Source organism: Aulonocara sp. 'chitande type north' Nkhata Bay, linkage group LG19, assembly GCF_057382095.1.
Source record: "Aulonocara sp. 'chitande type north' Nkhata Bay isolate Kocher_YH1m ecotype deep benthic linkage group LG19, A_spYH_male_GT1.1, whole genome shotgun sequence".
NCBI lineage: Eukaryota > Metazoa > Chordata > Actinopteri > Cichliformes > Cichlidae > Aulonocara > Aulonocara sp. 'chitande type north' Nkhata Bay.
In genome coordinates this window covers 2,854,669-2,874,477 of record NC_141362.1, presented here as the reverse complement: position 1 = coordinate 2,874,477, position 19,809 = coordinate 2,854,669, and the positions used below count along the sequence as shown (strand labels likewise).

The following is a 19,809-nucleotide window of genomic DNA, read 5'->3' as shown; positions in this document are numbered from 1 at the left end:
TTTTTGTTACCTTCCCCCATTGCCTGGACCTTTTAGTGCAACGTAACAGACATTCCGTTCTCTAATACAAGTCTGGAAGATGCTCATCATCTCCCCTGTCTGCCAACTTTCCATCACAGCTATTCCTGAATATTCTCTGCTTTGCAATCTACAAACTAACTCCTCGCTCCTTTTCCACAGACTTGGGTCCTCTGGTTTTTCAGTTTTATCCCGTACTTATGCACACTGTGCGCTATTGTTGTATCGCTATTTTCTCCAGTAAATTTTCTTGTATTTAAGATGTGGTTCTAATAAATTCACTATTCTTTACATAGATAAATAAAAATTTGAAGATGATTCTGGAAATAATTATTACACTAAAAATCTCTGTATATACATGAAAAATATTTCAGTCTATTGTCAATTTTTCACACATATTATTATTTTTGCGTATATTAAACATGTGTAAATATATTTTATTGGCATTAAGTAACCTCACCAGCAGACCAGCTGCTGTTCGCGACTGTCACTTCCTGAGCCTGGTTCTGCCAGAGTTTTTCTAGGAGTAATAAAAATCTCCTTATGGTTATACCGGTGACATATAACACCGCTGCAGTAAACACCAGCCAGGTATCAAAGGTCTTTATTCACAATATTAGATGAGGCATAGTTACCTGACTGCTGGCATGTGGCGGCAGCATGCTGGAAAGCGATGGATGGAAATGATGAAGGAATTCAAGCTGCAGGACGTCGCCTGCTCTCACTCTCCATCTGGACAGCTTTATTTCCATGATCCCTACAAACCATGTTGAGACTTGGCTTTAATCACTCAGCAAGGGGTTGTCTGCAAAGGTCAGCTTCATTGATTAAGTGCAGAAGGGGAGTGCTGTCATCTTTTATGCCAGGAATGGCGATCTCTCTAAATTTCTCTGTAGGAGACTGCATTGGAGATGTACGCTGGATCCTCTATTAATTATGTTGGAACATTGCTTACAGAATAAATCAGTCTCGCTTTAAAGGGCTGAGTTCTTCACTAAATAAAAGGACATTTTAAAAAACTCACCTACTAGGTTCAGTACCACCTCCTCGCTTGGATTTCTTGTTTATAACTGTTGTATCTGATACCTCACTTCTATTATTACACTACAGGACATTACCTACAGTATAAGAGTGTGTGTTTAAAGACACAGGGTATAACACAAAATGGGTTGGCAACATGTGATTTGTTTAACAGGGTTTCCCCAGATATGTCTTGACGTGTCTGGCCTGGATGTTTTTGCCCAATACATTCTTAAAAATGCAGTTTCTGACAAGACACTTAATATGGAAGCCTGGAACTGTCATTTGTGACCAGGATTTGTCCTTTAAGGTGGAAATGAGGCACTAACTGTATACAGCGGCCCCTCGTTTATCGCCGGAGTTACGCTCTAAAAATAACCCGCGATAGGTGAAATCCACGAAGTAGCCAGCTTTACTTTTTAAAATTATCATAGATGTTTTAAGGCTGTAAAACCCCTCACTACACACTTTATACTCTTTTCTCACGCAGGCATGAACATTTTCACACTTTTCTCTCTTGTTTAAACCTTCATAGAAAAATAAGTCCAGTAACCGAAGATCAAACCCTGTTTTCAGGTCCAGAACTTGGGAATAGAGCAGCTGCCAGAGGATTCAACATTCATGAATCATTAATGAATCAATGAATCAGAAGTCCAAGTTTTTGTGTGATGGTTAGCACCATCATCTGCCTTTTGGGTGCTACCACAGCTGCCTTTGACGGCGCAAAACGTTTCGTGGACATCGTTGTGTTTGTTGGGGAGAAAATTTCATTTCAGAGTCACACTGCTAGCAATCGAAGATTTATGTAAATTTAACAACCTGAACACATTCTGTACTGTACAGGAGACATAGCCAGGGACCACTGTAAAGGCTAATTTACATGATGGAGCCCTGCTCTTAAACTGACATAGATGTAAACTGTCTAAACAGCTGAAAGGGCTTAGAGTTTTTGAAAGATGTTTTGGTTACTGGGTCGGTCGGTTGGTTGTGGTTAACAGACTTACATTACTTTATGTTAGTTAAACAGTAGTGGAAACAATAGCACTGTTCTGAACATCTGCTTTGCCACCTAAGTGCGTGGCTCGGTACACCCGGTTTGTCAAGGAAAAGTTGTAGTTTTGGATCAATCTTGTTGGTCCGGTGATTCAAACAGACTCTTTTTTTATAAAGTGCTTTACAACAGAAGATGGCGCTACACATGTTTTTAAAACCTTGGCACTTATTTCTTAAATCCACACAGAGTTACATCTATGTCGTTTTTTGAGAGCAGAGCTCCATGATGTATTAAGCTTTATACGTGTAGTGTTTCATTTACACTTTCAGGCACACATTAAACATTAAATTATCAGGTTGTTCTACAAACTCCCTGGAGTATGTTACAAGGTTAACTCACAATACTAAAACATTTTGTGATGGCACCTTTAGTGAAATAAAGATCATTACTGTTTGCTATAAAATTAAAACTTTGCCATGCCTCTGCACTACACCATCACAGAATTAAACTCACTGTTTAATGTAACGGTCTGTGGATGTTTTAGCATCTGAAATGTAGCTGCTTGTTCTGTTTTGTGAGGACTGCAAGGAGCTTTGAGCAGCACTTGGTTACATGTATCAGTCACTGACTGCTTTTCTACTCTATTGGAGCACTTTCTTACTACAAGCCTCTTTCACACACACACACACACACACACACGCACATTTATGTAAGCTAAATGAGAGTGTGCAAGCACTTTTCGCCTAACGTTCACACACAGGAGCAACTCAGGGTTCAGTATCTGCCTCATGCAGCCAGGGGATCAAACCTTCCATAGACGTATGATTAGCCAACACGTTCTCACTCCCAACTCGTCAAACGTGTGACGCATGGTCAGGCTCCCTCTGCTGCACTTATGGACGCGCAGGGTACCCCTCTCGCGTCGGGAATTGACGTGAAGGGTCCTCCGATTGAAGAGATTGCCGCGGAAGTGCCTTTTGTCGGTATATTTAGACATTTTCCAAATCACATTGTAGTGACATATACAGAACACAATAAATTATATAATGTAAACAACTACCTGAAAAACAGGTAGAACAATACTTTTGTATGGTTTATTGCATTTACGGAGGGAGTGATGTATGCTGGGTAATGGCACAGCTAGCTACTGGGTGACTTTATTCACCCGCTTCGGCTGTTATCAGTCCATACAATGGGCGTCATTAGCACAAACCAGTCCCATAGATATGGGCCATCTCCTGCTAGATTGTTCAGAAGGTTGTTCTCATCCATCCAGATGGAGGATCACTAACAGGAGCGTGGAAGACTCCAGAATCCACTCTGGCTGGAATCCGGTGGATACAGCAGTGTTTACAGGTAAGACCATTTAAACGGACAGCATTTATAGAATGACTATTAAAAGTCAGCGATTGTCAATAATGTTAATGTGGTTATGTTAGTAATACACCGAGTGCTAATATAACAGCTTTAAGATGCATTTGTAGATGTTATTACGTGTTTTACCGTCTTTATGGTGCTAGCTTAAAGTTACGGTGTAAACGTTAGCTTATATTGGAGTAAAGCTGTTACTGGTTAAACGATGTTAGCACAGAAATATTAGCTTCTGTCATGACTGATGAAGTTACTAGTTAATAAAGTTTCCAGTAAAGTGTTTAATCGCAGCCACAGACTGACAGCAAATATCTCGATTAGCTTCAGTGCATCTGTAATAAATATGTGCAAGTTTCAGTGCTTCGTTTAAACTGTATGATACTTATACTGACCCAGGGTCAGTGTAAAATACAATCCTAGCTGTGTGAACAAAGCCTGGCTCCTTTAATCCTGCATGACAAACCTCAGGATGCAGGTTATTATTACTCTTTCCTGCTGACACACCTGTCACACCTGAGAGTCAGCTAGAAACGTACAGTGACGTGGACATCATGCAAAGACCGCCAGACTCTGTAATACTGCAAATGATCAGTGACTCAGGTTATCACTAAACTTTAAACGGCACCTCTGTGTCTCTGTGTGCTGAACATCTAGGATTGAGTCAGGCTGCATTGACTGTGGGACTTTAATGTGTTAAAAGCAGGTTGAAGACGGCTCAGAAACATTTGAAGATTAAAATTTAGCATTATGGCTGCTGGTGGTTTGTAAAGCCTATACTCAGCTGTATTTTTGTTACTAATTTATGTTTGTTGTTGTTTAACACAGATTTCAGAAGAGCAAATATGCTTAATAGTTTAACTAGATTTCATTTGTCAGTGTGGGACTGCTGAGTCACCGGAAGAACTCATTTCATTCATTCTCCACATGATGTTCATTTACAGAAATGTTTCACAGGAACTGATTTCTCCCAAAGGGTGAACTAGTGTGTTTCCATAGATTACCTCTGTATGAATGTACTTCTTAAATGAAGGCAAGTGTTTGTCCTTTTTTGTTCCTCAGGTACAGTACGTGATATCAAGGGCAGGCGGTCAACACTGGGGGTAGACAAGAAGCAGACGTACTTCCAAGAGGGAGCTGCAGTGAGGACACAGCCAGGTCACTGAGGTCAGAGGTCAGAATCTGAAACAGCTCAGGTTTATATTTTAGGGGTTATAAAAAATCTAAATGTATTTATGAAGAAACCTTTAAATAATAGTCATAATTATGATTATTATAACAAATATAAAACATTTAAGTGGATTTTCTGTTGCACATATTGTGTTAGCTCTGCAATAAACTGGCAGCCTGTCTTTGTCCTGTATCAGCTGGGATAGGCTTCATCCTCCCGCAACCCTGAATTGGATACATTGTATTCCAATTATGTAATCTGATCATTTACAAACTCAAGGTATCTAATCAAAATGTAAGTAATAATTATAAAATGGGAAAGCAGAAATAAGTGTGACATGAATGTAACCGTGTTAGCTGACATAGAGGACAGCTACATGTAGTCTGAAAAACCTTTGTTGTCAAGTTTGCAGGTATATCAGCACGAGACATTCTTACATAGAAGAGACGTTAAAGTCTCTAACTCAGTGAAGCATTATTGGTCCCATCTGTTTGGATAAATATAGTAAGTTGATGTTTGTCCATTTATTGACACATTTTCTTAAGTGCTTATCCAGTTCAGGATCACAGTGGAGCTGCAGCTGGATATGTTCAGTAAATAAACCTTACAAAAGTCAACAATAAACCTGCATCCATGTACGTTGTTGTCCACAGGATGAGAAAATCAAAGTGGAAGACTGTGGAACATGTTAATAAATGTTTGTGTGTTTATGCCTGTGTCTTTCACAGGAGGCGCTGGAAGGTTTCCCTAATAGTTCCTGGTGAATCAAAGCAGAACCATAAAGGTTGCTGGACTGCATGATGGCCTTACCCCTGAGCAGTCATCCTGTTAAAGGAGGAACCAGTTAGAAGCTGTTTTCAAAGTAGCTGAGCAGATTTCATCTCAAGTAAGCAATTAACTGTTTGTTCGTTTGTTCTGCCACTTAAAGAGCATTTAAGGACGTCTTTTGAGTGTCCAGCTGAATTAATTCTACTGGCTCTCATGGTCATTTGTTATTATAGACATATTTTTCATGTTCATCCAGCTATTTAGTAAATTCTATCTATTTAGTAATATCCGTCAGCTATAAAATGTAATATAAATATAAAAATATCTAAATATCTCCTGCTCCTTATATTTTAATGATGTAAGTCTGTTATCGTGTTACATTAGCATTCCTCACATATCAATGAGATGCTGTACAGTACAATCATACTGACACAGCAGAGGGATAACGACGGCTATTCAACATCGTTACACGACACATTCGAGCTGCATGATGCAGACAAAGTGACTAAATCATCTTTTTGTGGTTTATTGTCTTCAAACCAGCAGACAAAGCCGATGGCAGAAGATGTCAGAGAAGAACTTCAGGCCGTGGACTGAAAAGGTATTTTTTTCTTGTTATCAAAAGACATTTGGAGTGGCAGCTTCTACAAGTGGTTGTGCTAAAGTAAAGCTTACAGTCTAAGAAGTCACAGTGTTGATATTCAGCACAAAGAGAAAAGCTTACTTGTTTGAATTTATTTACAATCAAAGTTTTATAAATTCTGACTGTAAACAGCTTTTACAGCTTTGATATGGTTTGACACTCGATATCAGGTTTAATTTAAAGGTTTCTGTTTCCCAATGAGCCATTTACACTGATCAGTGTCAGTTTAACTGTAACACATTCATTATTTAGATTCAACAGAGAAATAACTGAATGTAAAAATGGCAGCCCTCAGGCAGGTTTATAGAGATATATGCATGCATTATGAAATTTATGTATCCCAGATAATTGTTATTCATCTAGTCATGGCAGACCTACCTCTTCCTCCCAAGTTAACTGCAACCCAAAAGAACTAGTGGGGCTATTTACACACTCACAACCAGTGTGGGGTAAAAAGAGCCACCAAAAAAGCTGTCAGCCACAGATGTGCTAGAAGAGTTAGAAACTCTACTTATGGAGAAACTTTATAAGTCTAACAGAGGACAGGTCCTCCTGCCCAAATAACATGATATAACCCCACATACAGCCCAGCCATAAAATGAACCAAGTCATTTAATTAAAGACAGCATGGGACCAAATGCATGTAACCAGCCTGCACCAACCTGGCATTTCTTCCTCCTGAATTAAATGAATGAATGGATGAAAGTTAAATGACTACAAACCTAAAGCCACTAGTTCCCACACTGGAGCTCCCTGACACTGTGTGTTAACCGTATTTAGCTTGTATCAACAGTTGTAACAGGCTTAGCCACTTGAGACACTGCATTGAATTTGTTCCTGTCTTAATGATTTCAGCTGACTGGTTTCAACTCAGATGTTCTGCTTTTTCATTTCAGTAGATCAAAGCAGCTCGTGCTGCTTCTGCTTCCAATTTAATGGCAAGAAGAAGAATAAGAATGCTTCAGCGAAGTGGCGTTCATGGTCTCAGTGAACAGTCATGGTCACACACTGCATGTGGTTTTAAAAGCAACATGTCTGTTCACCACAACAATGGAGATGTGTAATATTAGTGCAGCTACGGTTTGTTCTTGAACATCAGTTCTGTTTTCTACTTTGATCACTTAGACCAAAAAAGTGTTGTTTTCAGATTCTTTCTTTTAAATCTATAAAGCACCTGCTCATTTTTTTATTACAATTATTTCACATAAATGTTAGTGTTTCCTTTTATGATCTTTTAATGCTTACACTACACTGTACACATTAGAGACATTTCTGTTACCTGTTTCTGTTGACTCAGAGTTGTGAAATGTTCTTTTATTTAATGCACAATATGAAGTTCATAATTTTCTTACAAATAAAACTCTAATGACAAACATGAACAGCTGTGCTTATTTCTGAGACATGAGTTTTTGAATGTGTTTAGACAGTGTGCATCTGTCTGCTGAAACTGTAATGGTGAACCTGAGGTGATGGTCAACAGAAGGCAAATATATATCAATATAAAACAATATTGAAGTAATGTCTTTACCCTCTGCAGAGTGTGGACGCTGTGCACTCAATCACCTTATTCACTGTAGTAAACGTGCACCGCTAGCTCACGTGACTGACTGTCTCCATGGTTACATCGTATATTATTAGCTATGTAAACAGCTTCCATAGATACCGCCATAGCTCTCTGCAGCTGTAACACTTAAACACTTTGCAAATCATTTTACGTTTTTGATAGTTAAGAAGACAGAATGTGTTTTTAAGGTCATGCTAGGCGGTTGCTATGGTGGTTGCTGTGGACTTGGGTGGACCGCGTCCGATTCCTGTTATTAGCTGTCCGCCGTAGGAAGGCTGCGTTCCATTTACAAGTAGTGACAGTCTGCCGTAACTCGAACTCAAACCCTGCTTTGTTCTTTAATTATAGGCCTTTTATAGCCGTTCATGACACACACACACATAAAGCACTTTGCCTCACCATGAGAATGCAAGTTTACCTAACCTAACCTTAAAGTATCTGATATAGGATAGAAAAATGAAGCAACCAGAGATTTAATGATGAAGACTCTGGGTTCTGTAGTTCACGTTTTACAGTCCTGAATGACTCTTTGCATATGATTTATTGAAGAGGACTTTAGAATGCACTTTACATTTAGACTGTTGCTGTTTCATTTTTTACATTGTTGCCGTGTTATGTCATGAATAAGGTTCACCTGCTGGGGGTTTGATGGATCAGCTGGACAATACAGTCAAAGACAGACTTCATTCATCATATGCAAGAATCCTAGTTGGATTTTTGTTGTCACTCGTGTTTTTGAACCAAATATTGAAAACAATTCTGACAGACTGGATACCTGGTCAGGGTGTACGTTACCTTGTACTCAAGCATCCCAGGACAGAGCCCTGCCCCACCATGAGCCTGGGTGGATCCGTGGTTATAATATAAAAGGACCGATACTGAATATGAATATTTCATGAAAATTGAATTATAATACGAATTAGTAATAAGGGTTTCTCTGCGCCCTTATCTACCCCATACTCAAAGAGCTGCGGGCAGAGAGGGTGACAGGAGTGGATGGCACTGAAGAGAAGATGCTGGGTTTCTGGAGTCTCCTGGTCCTGTCAGTAGGATGCATCTGCTGTGTCTTCTCGTGGATGCTCACCTACCTTGACTCGTTCCAGCCTGGTATGGATTTCCCAACACTGCGGACAGTGGCCCACGTCAGAGACGTTTAATATTGATTACATATGTCTGAATTGCTAACCCTAACCCTAACCCTAGCTCAACAGACCACAATGCCCTGGACTGTCAGTATTATTACATGCTGTGAACATAAGTACCTTTGATCACAGTTTAAAAGAGAAGGAATATTGGAAAGAAAGATCAACATTGTGATATTATTTCTTCCAAACTGACCAGAAACATGCTTGTCAGACTCTCACAGCAAAGGATCAGACTCACTGTGCATGACAGCTCAGGCCAATGATGTCTGTTAGATTGTCAGTTGTTTAGTGCTTCTGTACAGTGAGGGTCACCGTCTCTATTTCAGAATAATTAATATGCCGAAAACACAAAGTTGATTGTCTTCCAATATTCTAGCATAATTAAAAAACTTTGACTTTGTAAGTACATATTATTAGTCCTAATGCCAGCATGATTCTTCATAACTCCTGCTTTGAAATACTGAACTTTAAAATTGACCTGATGAAAGATCATTTACAGTGGCACTCTGTCAGGATCATTCTGACTGTAAGATCACTGTATTAATCTGAATCCTTCTGAAATGTGCTGTGAATGAATGCTGATGCAACTCACTGTGGGAAAGCTGTTAATAAAATGAATCTGTGACACATGCAACACATTCACAGAGGAAGACGACACAAAGGGAGGACACGCAGAGGCTGTGTTGAAGTCAGAAATCCAAATCTTTATTAAAAAACAGGCGGCGGTTACAAACAGGAAGACAAGCAGTCCATCAAACAGTCTACAGGGTCAAACATACAGAGAATTCAAACAGCAGTAAAAAATAACTGGACACTGAAAAACTTAAAGCAATGTGTGACGCAATAAAAGGAAGCAGCGCAGTATATTCACTGAATTATCATCAATTACAAAAGAGAAAAACGACGATTTCTAAGGATTATTTTCTTAAATGCAGTTAGAGTGTGTCTGGTAAAGATGGAAACATACAGAATGTAAACTGTGTGAGCTTGTGAACTTTGTTAGTAACAAATGAGGTAAAAACCCAAAACAGACAAAACACAGAAAGAGGCTCTCAGTATTCGTTCATAATTAGAAAGAAACATTCTGGTCGTGGATTTTTACAGTCTTAGTTCCGCTCGCTGTCATCATTATAATCATCATGATCAATGGCGAGGTCCTGAGGTGGGCGGGGCTGTCTCTGGTGATGTCACCATGAAGGAACAGCATCTGGCACGTGTTGGTGAAACATCCCAGTACACTGGTGTAGTTTCCTCTCCAGCTGTTTGACATGTGACACTTGAACATTAAGGGGAAGAAGAAGAAACAGTGTTAGGTCAGGTGACCACATGGTTTCTAAAGTAACTGACAGGAAGTAACCAGGCCGTTAGAAATGGATGGCATGTGTTTAGAGTTACTGGAGTTGGGTAACTCTACTTACCAAAAGCAGAAGCACACAGATGAAGGATCAGATGCTGAATGTTGCAGGAACATGCTCATGTGTGGTGGTCATTCAGTGCTGCTCCGGCAGGTTAGACAGTCCAAGACTGATATGCTGCCCATCTGAGAGTTTGAAAACACACATGCAAAGATTTATTTTGTATTACAGTCAAAGTTGGATGTTCATTTTTGTCCTTTAAAAATGTTTGTGTATTTGAAAGCACTAACATTTAAGGATGACTTGGATCGTCTCCTTTAAAGGGGAGACAAGTGTGTCCACGGATCCACGTCACTTTACCTGGATGATGACTCCTCCCCCCTCACTCTGAAACACTCCTAATATAACCAAGCAAATAAATAATATTGAAGATTTACTTACATCATTACAAAAACATCAAAAACATCTCCTTTGATTCTATTTCTCCATTCCTGCTGAACATCAGGCAACAAATATCTCAATAAATCACAGTAAAATGTAAAGCACATGTTTTCTCTGCTTTGTCTAACCTCTGCAGAGCCTCTGTCAAGAAAAACATATCTGTAAGCATAAAACAAATATACATTCATAACACGTCACTGGACAAACCTCGGTCAGCTGATTTCCTCTGTGCAGTGCAGACGAACATCAGTCAGCAAGTCAAGGTGGTGAGATGGACTGGTGTCCTTTGTGACTCTGCTGGGTCTTCTGAGGAAACACCACCGTCTCTCCACACCGTCACCATCTGTGAGCACAAACTGCTGCTCTGCCAGCATGTAGGAATCACATATCACACACACAGGGGTGAAGAAACATTAGAGCTCAACTTTGGATACTTTAGATCTAAACAGATCAAAGTAGCTCTTAGCTTCAACAATCAGTGAGCAGACAAACAATGATACCATACTGATTCTGTATGAATACAATATGGTATTTTCAATACAGCTGTCAAATTAATTCATTAAAACTACTACAGATATATGTATATATATTTTTTTTGATAAATTAGTTTGCTAAATTATAAGAATATATTTTTTTCATTTAACAATTGCAACTGAAAGAAATTAAATATTGAACAAAAATATATTGTCACATTCTGAGCATGCTCAGCACGCTGACAGACTTGAAGTTGCTACAGATTTTAAGAAGTGATAATTATAGGGAAAAAACTTCTCTTTTTCATCCGTTTAATCAAACATTTGATGCCTCAGCTGTCTCAGTCCATAGCGTTCTGCAACTACAACTAACCTGAGGCTTGGATTTGGCTGCAGGTGCCCCTGTACATCCTTCTCAGCAGCACACATGTGGGTACCATTTAATCCCACTTCTTCCTGAGCTTTGCTTCATCACAAGACCAAAGGTGGCATCCCATGTCAGTCTTATCATCATCCAGAAGAAACATTTGAAGAAACATCATGGAGAAGAAACATTTACGCGCCTCCTGGTTTTGTTTTCTGATCCTGCAAAAAGACTGAGGACAACAAAGCCCAGAGAACACGAGATACACAACATCCAACATTCAGACTCAACAGCCTCCATAAATGAAGAGCACCAGGTTGGTTCAGTTATAGTAGATATGAGCATACTTCACATTACTGGGTATGAATAATAATCAAGAGACAAACTTTAAAGATGCAGAGCATGATGTCCCACCATCAGACTGTAAACAAACATCCACCAGGCTTCTTTGTTGGCAGAGGTGATGATTCTCCCATCAGGGATCAGTAGAGTGTATTAACCTGTGGTATAAGCAGCAGTCACTGAAATATTACTGTTTCAGATAAGAAATCTAGCACATAAAAGCCAGGGTGGGAGGGATCTCTGCAAACTGACTTACCTCTGCAAGTGTGAAGCTCAACAAAAATCTGACTCTCCAGTCACTGACAAACAAAAACTCCAGCTGGGAGATAGAAAACGCTGTCTGGGTCCTGCTGGATGTTGCTGGTCAGAGTTCCACATTAGCAGAGTGCTTCTTGGTCCCACTGACCCATATGGACAGTGACTGTGGAGAACTATTAAAGTATGTGTCACAGTGAGTTTTATATATTTACTAGGTATGTGTGTTTTTAAAGGGATGTCAAATGCTGTCATTTTTCTGTAAAGCAAATTTACCTTGCCTTTAGGTATAAATAAAGTTACCTTACCTTACCTTACCTGTTCTGGAAAACAGAGAAGAGAATTAAAATAACAAAAAGCCAAAGAGGATTTCCACAAAGACTCTCTTGGAATCAGCAATCAAAAAAAAAAAACACTGGTTCATATTTCAATTAAATATGAACAGGTTCCTTAAATGTACGCAGTTCAGATCTGATTTAATTTAATTTCCTTCACACAGCACATTCGTCCAGGCTGACAGGTAAACATAGAATTAATCTCAGGTAACATGACTCATAGTAGAGATTCAGTAAGAAAGATTGCAGGCTCTAATATTATTACCACACAATCCAAGGACACACCAACAGCTCAGATTTCTAGAACTATTTAAACAAATGTCTTCTGAATATTCAATTCAGGTTCACAGTGGGAGGGTGGGGGGGTGTCGTGGAATTTTTTAAATAAAGTCTGCAACACAGAAAGAGCTGTGATCAAGCTATTTATTACTGCGCCAACACACATCAAACATCACAGTTCAGTCATGTCAGCGCTGCCACAGAGGTCGTGCTCCTGCTCCTTTATGCATTCCAAGGAAGAGGAAGTTAAACTGATCACACCACACTTCACGTGTCTCGCTATGAAACCTAACGTATCAATGGTTAAGCTGTTTTGTGCCCTTGGCCTTATCAGCACCTGTAAAGGGAGTTGTTTTCTCAAACTGCTGACGCTGAAGTAAGTTCATCTAGTTTTAGAAACTTTCACTGAACAGTAACAGTGTCACAACTAAGCACATGCATAAGCACTTAAATACTTTAAATGAGAATAACAGAACATTTCTATTACAGAGGCTAGAGCCTGTCCCAGTAGTCATAGGTAGAGCACACCTGGACAGGTCACCAGTCTGTCAGAGGACTAACACAGAGACAGACATCAGAGTAACAAATCTATTTAAAATTAATGTAAGTTTGCTGCAGCTGTATGTATGAACATGTGTTTCTGTGCTCACAGTCCACCTCTCAGGAACCTGCAGTTCACTTTTAGTCTACTTTAAACAGACCTCACAAAAGGCTGATGTGGCTGGATCAGTAGTCTGATTTAAGTACGATACCTTTGGCCAGGGATTCATCTGGTGCATCGCTTCACTGCAGTCTTACGTATTTTCCCCACACCTGAATAAAAAATACTGATATATACAAATAACAGCTTCAGCTGATGCAGCCTGACTCAATCCTAAATGTTCAGCACACAGAGACACAGAGGTACTGTTTAAAGTTTAGTGATAACCTGAGTCACTGATCATTTGCAGTGACCCTGGGTCAGTATAAGTATCATACAGTTTAAACGAAGCACTGAAACTTGCACATATTTATTACAGATGCACTGAAGCTAATCGAGATATTTGCTGTCAGTCTGTGGCTGCGATTAAACACTTTACTGGAAACTTTATTAACTAGTAACTTCATCAGTCATGACAGAAGCTAATATTTCTGTGCTAACATCGTTTAACCAGTAACAGCTTTACTCCAATATAAGCTAACGTTTACACCGTAACTTTAAGCTAGCACCAATAAAGACGGTAAAACACGTAATAACATCTACAAATGCATCTTAAAGCTGTTATATTAGCACTCGGTGTATTACTAACATAACCACATTAACATTACTGACACTCGCTGACTTTTAATAGTCATTCTATAAATGCTGTCCGTTTAAATGGTCTTACCTGTAAACACTGCTGTATCCACCGGATTCCAGCCAGAGTGGATTCTGGAGTCTTCCACGCTCCTGTTAGTGATCCTCCAACTGGATGGATGAGAACAACCTTCTGAACAATCTAGCAGGAGATGGCCCATATCTATGGGACTGGTTTGTGCTAATGACGCCCATTGTATGGACTGATAACAGCCGAAGCGGGTGAATAAAGTCACCCAGTAGCTAGCTGTGCCATTACCCAGCATACATCACTCCCTCCGTAAATGCAATAAACCATACAAAAGTATTGTTCAACTGTTTTTCAGGTAGTTGTTTACATTATATAATTTATTGTGTTCTGTATACGTCACTACAATGTGATTTGGAAAATGTCTAAATATACCGACAAAAGGCACTTCCACGGCAATCTCTTCAATCGGAGGACCCTTCACGTCAATTCCCGACGCGAGAGGGGTACCCTGCGCGTCCATAAGTGCAGCAGAGGGAGCCTGACCATGCGTCACACGTTTGACGAGTTGGGAGTGAGAACGTGTTGGATTAGCAGACATCCCGCTTTACCTCCAAAGCCACAGTCACCTGGTAGTTGCCACATGTATTTTTTCATTGGTTTTTTGTGAGAAAGTGAGCTGCATAGGGGATTGGTGAACAGGAGAAAGGTGAGACGAATAGAAAGGTTCTCAGATGTCCACAGGCATCATACGTCAGACCCTCAGTTGACCTGCCAATGACCCGTTAGCGTCAGAGGCCTGTGTGTCTGTGTGTATTAGTGCATTTGAATTATGTAAAGAGACAAATGGTGCAGGAGTTACAACCCCGCGTGATTAGAAGGTGGGGTTTTTCATACTCATGTCTGTTTAAACATCGTTTAGCCTGATTGAAGCACAAATCTGCACTCGAGCGTCCATTCTCTGCACACGTCTGTAGGAGTAGTGTTTCTTATTTTATTTATATTTACAACAACCTTGCAGACAATCTGAGGTCTGCTCAATCACTGCTAGTTCACTTTATTAAAATGCAATTTGGGAAAGCCCATCCACATCATGGAATACACACCTCTGTAGCTGTTTATTCCTGCATTTATTCTCTATTATTCTATATTTAATTCAGCTTAAATACCTTTATTGTACGTATGCATTCCATGTGCAAGAAGAGGTCAAGGTGAGATTCACATAGGAGGAACAACAGGTGAATATATCTTGCCTTCACATCCTCCTTGTGCTCCCTGCAGTCCTCAATAACGCTGACCTGCTGAATACTTCCATACAGCCAGCCCTCCCCAGGGTCTCATACACCTAGGCTTGACCTAACCCCCAACCCCCAAGCTCCGACCATCAAGGACCAAGACCCAGTGAAACACTGAAGGGTCACGGTCAAGGGCTAAATGTTTGCTCTCACGCACACACAGCAGCTGTCATCATCCATCACCTGGGTGTGTTTTAGAGTCAGTCTACTTCTCCATGTCAACACAGACACTATTGATTTCCCATTCATCTCCACCAAAGACCTACAGGAAAGAAAAAAGTAGAACAAAACAAGAGGGGACATAAAATATGGAATAGCAGATGAGAAAAGGACAAGAAAAAAGTCCAGATGTACTCAAAAAATACATGATGTGAAGATATGCAGAAACGAGGTTAAAGAAAGGACAGGCAAGGAAGTGAAAAGAACAATTAATACAAAATTAGAAATTAAAAGGGTGTAAGGAGAACTGAGGAAAAATAAAATAGATGGAAAATACCCTGTTAATTTCTAAAACACTGATGCTTCTCTGTAGCCTGCAGACTTTACAGATGCAAGTACTCGGTGGACACAGCGCTGCACTCTCAAGCTAATTTATTTCCCCAAATGAATCTAGTTCTGGAAACTGAAATTCAGAGCAGCAATTGTTGCTGGGCTAGATGTGCTGAATATTTTGGCACAAAGTATTTGCTCACATAAAACTGGACAGATGCTGTAAGCGGAGCAGCTTGGAAAGTTCGTAATGGTTTGTGAAACATATTTCAGAGCACTCGGGTGCATTTTGCCTTTCACAAAATCCCTGACAGACTAAAGCATCTCAGTGTTTCCACAGTATTGTATTGCAAATGATTTCCTTGTGTCTGCTGTCACTCTATTTTTTTCTCATTGTTCTGCTGGTGAAAAGAAGAGGAAGTTTGTTTTGTCCTGTTCTGGTGTCTTCACTGACCTTCAGCCAAAGGCTGTAATTGCTATTGTGCATTGCACGATCCCCCAAGTCATGTTTCACCACAGTGTCTACAACCTGAAGAGCGATTGTGTTTATGAATATGCAGATGGTCATGGTGACGAACAGAGTAATTTGTCACTCAGCTTGAGAAATACAACTGTCCCCTGGATCCTTAACTGGTTTGAATGATGTCATACAACAGGAAGGCAGTACACAATCAAACCGTTCTCCAACTGGGCACGCTGGTCTAAAGCAGGAAAAGCTCTCCATTTTCAGACCTTATCATCTGAATATTACTGCTCATAAAATCGAGCACTGTGAGTGTATGAAGGTGTCTTCTTTTAACCAGAATGTTGTGTCTACTATGGTTTTGGAGATGAGATGGAGAACCTGCAAAAAGGACGACCGTTTGGTAGCAATCCATCGATCAAGCTTTTTTGGGATATTTGTACATTTTGTGTACTTTAACCCCTTTTTAATAATTCATGCGCATGCTGCACTCCATCTGAGGAAATTTGGGATTCAGTGTCTTACCCAAGGAAGAAAAGCAACTGAACTACTGATCTGAATGTTTTTAGGGGTCCCAGTAAATATAATCTGGAAAACATTAATGAGGAAAGTCACCATCAACTGTCTTTCTGAAACATTTCAGTCTTTGGGCAGAACTCCAAGCACAACGACAAATATCAAGTATTTCTAATTGTCCCCAACATAATTGCTGCAGTGAAGTGGGGTGGTGGCATCATGCAACCATCTAGGAATGGTAGCATGATTGGAGTATGGAAATGAAGAAAACCTGCTCAAGAGTACAGCAGAGCCCAGCAACAGCTCAGCTAACAGCAGCATAGTGAACCGGCCAACCATCACAATTCTGGACAAATGTGACCCACACTCAACCCTAACATCTGTACATCTAACTGTACATTACACACATTTCAGAAATTACCAAAGTTCAGGTCTGCTTGTAAGACCTGTGTAGAATGGAGCCCAACAGGCTTTTACAATGTAACAACAAATGCATGAGTGCATTCACACTCATGCATTTGTTGTTACATTTAAAAATTGTTATATTTAAAAATGGTTAGCCTCTCACGCGTCTATAAGTGCCTTGAGGTGACTATTGTTGTGATTTGGCACTATGTAAATTAAATTGAATTATTTAGACTGCATATAAAAGCTGAGAGATGGTTTCACCGTGTGTCTGTGTGTATGACCATGCTGGCCATGCTCTTGTTGCTGCAGCAGGCAGGGGGCAGGGGGGATGGGGGCATTTATCAGTCCTCTAAGTGGCTGTAGGAAAAGCAATGCTCGCTGGGAGTCGAGCTGACAGCAGTTTTCCTCGGATCGATCTGCAGCGCTGCTCCAGTTTATGACAAAAGAGTTCACGACACGGCAGTCACAAAGTCAATACCATGATAAATACTCTCCCTCCACTCGCTTCTGTATGCCACTTTACCAGGCATTTGGCCTGACAGTTATTACTCCCGCGGTAAATCCACTGACCAGAGGGGAAGAGAATAGAAGAACAGGCGCTCTGCTCCAGGTCTCCGTGCTGGATTTATGGACCCAGGTGGACCAAGTTTACTTAATTTAAAGAAAAGATATAAACTTTGTTCGATGCTCCTCTTGATGGCGAGTCACTGCTGCAGGTTTACTCTTGGGAAGGTGAAGGGAAACCCGTTAAATGCACAAACGTATCCTGTGCTTACGTTCACATTTACCTGTATGCAAACAAAGAAATTATGTCTGTGTTTTTTTACATCTTTGTCCAATCTTGTGGGTGATTATTAGGATGGCTGAAATAGTTTTTTCCTTTGGTGAGAGTGTAATTTGAATAATTATTAGCAAATTCAAATCTGGGATTAAACCAGCCACTGTCACAAACACTCGTTTGTTGTGACCAGCTAAAGCACTGAAACTTTCCATGGCACGATTGTTGCAGCAGCAGGGAAAAAAATCCCAGTAGTTCAATTTTCCATAAATTAAGAATATTAGGAGATGTTTTGTGTTTTCCTCTGGATCCTTGTGTAGCACTAATCCAACATGTTTACAGGTGAAAGTAGCCTTATCCTTGCATACGACTGGAAAATAGTAATCAACATAGCTGATTATGCAGATGAACATGACACTGGTACATATGAATATTTTCAATTATTCTTCGCCTAATAACTCAAGTCTGGGGTAAGATTAATGTTTTTTTAAACAAGGCATTATTGCGTTTTGAGTGGCAAGTCATCGTGTTACAGCATGACTCCTAATCCTGTTAGAGACTGAGAAACACCCAAGAGATCATTAAGATTTAAGTTGTTGCATCAATAAAACATTGGCATGGACACTAAAGTACTTTGCATCACATCATGCAGAGTATCTCAGGTATGTGGCACCCACACTCAAGGATTTGGGGCCCTGTGAAAAAAATATCACTTTGGCCCAAACATGCCAGCCCTGAAAAAAAGAAACTGTACAAACACGAATCAATATCCTGCTTAGGTAAATAGATTTTTGATTTTGTGCAAGATTATTTTGATATGTGCAAGCCATGTGTTTAATGATCAACTCACCTAAGTCTTCAGATTTCAGTGGGGAGTGTGGGAGATGGGAGTGGGACGGCTGTGCCTGAGCCAGAGGTTTGATGTTTTTCAGGTTGGCAGATAAGCGTATGCATATGTACATCAGTATATATATATAGATATATATCTATATATATCTATCTATATATATATATAAATATATATATATATATATATATATATATATATATATATATATATATATATATATATACTGATGTACATATACATACACACACACACACACACACACACACATATATATATATATATGTGTGTGTGTGTGTGTGTGTGTGTGTGTGTGTGTATGTATATGTATGTGTATATGTATATATATATATATATATATATATATATATATACATATGTATATATATATACATATGTATATATATATATATATGTATATCAGTATATATATATATATATATATATATATATATATATATATATATATATATATATATATATACAGTGGGGCAAAAAAGTATTTAGTCAGCCACCGATTGTGCAAGTTCCCCCACCTAAAATGATGACAGAGGTCAGTAATTTGCACCAGAGGTACACTTCAACTGTGAGAGACAGAATGTGGAAAAAAAAATCCATGAATCCACATGGTAGGATTTGTAAAGAATTTATTCGTAAATCAGGGTGGAAAATAAGTATTTGGTCAATAACAAAAATACAACTCAATACTTTGTAACATAACCTTTGTTGGCAATAACAGAGGTCAAACGTTTACTATAGGTCTTTACCAGGTTTGCACACACAGTAGCTGGTATTTTGGCCCATTCCTCCATGCAGATCTTCTCGAGAGCAGTGATGTTTTGGGGCTGTCGCCGAGCACCACGGACTTTCAACTCCCGCCACAGATTTTCTATGGGGTTGAGGTCTGGAGACTGGCTAGGCCACTCCAGGACTTTCAAATGCTTCTTACGGAGCCACTCCTTTGTTGCCCGGGCGGTGTGTTTTGGATCATTGTCATGTTGGAAGACCCAGCCTCGTTTCATCTTCAAAGTTCTCACTGATGGAAGGAGGTTTTGGCTCAAAATCTCACGATACATGGCCCCATTCATTCTGTCCTTAACACGGATCAGTCGTCCTGTCCCCTTGGCAGAAAAACAGCCCCATAGCATGATGTTTCCACCCCCATGCTTCACAG

General features: G+C 39.7%; 2 long non-coding RNA genes across 13 annotated transcripts; one reads left to right on the top strand and one right to left on the bottom strand.

Moving 5' to 3' along the window:
* Positions 1-3,175: 3,175 nt before the first annotated feature.
* On the top strand, positions 3,176-7,282 carry LOC147306316 (uncharacterized). Of its 4 annotated transcripts, none has more exons than XR_015126445.1 (5): positions 3,178-3,388; positions 4,463-4,567; positions 5,300-5,457; positions 5,892-5,940; positions 6,879-7,282. It is a non-coding gene; the product is annotated as an uncharacterized LOC147306316 (long non-coding RNA). The 4 variants fall into 4 exon arrangements; XR_015126444.1 differs by having other exon boundaries at positions 3,179-3,388; positions 5,883-5,940; XR_015126446.1 differs by lacking the exon at positions 6,879-7,282 and having other exon boundaries at positions 3,176-3,388; positions 4,463-4,574; positions 5,883-6,014.
* A 2,092-nt stretch (positions 7,283-9,374) lies between these two features.
* LOC147306315 (uncharacterized) lies at positions 9,375-14,380 on the bottom strand. 9 transcript variants are annotated; one of them, XR_015126467.1, is made up of 7 exons: positions 14,275-14,373; positions 13,903-13,982; positions 11,334-13,362; positions 10,695-10,851; positions 10,337-10,444; positions 10,110-10,231; positions 9,375-9,967 (listed from the first exon to the last, which is right to left on the bottom strand). It is a non-coding gene; the product is annotated as an uncharacterized LOC147306315 (long non-coding RNA). The 9 variants fall into 9 exon arrangements; XR_015126465.1 differs by having other exon boundaries at positions 11,334-13,982; positions 14,275-14,380; XR_015126466.1 differs by lacking the exon at positions 14,275-14,373 and having other exon boundaries at positions 13,903-14,119.
* Positions 14,381-19,809: the final 5,429 nt, after the last annotated feature.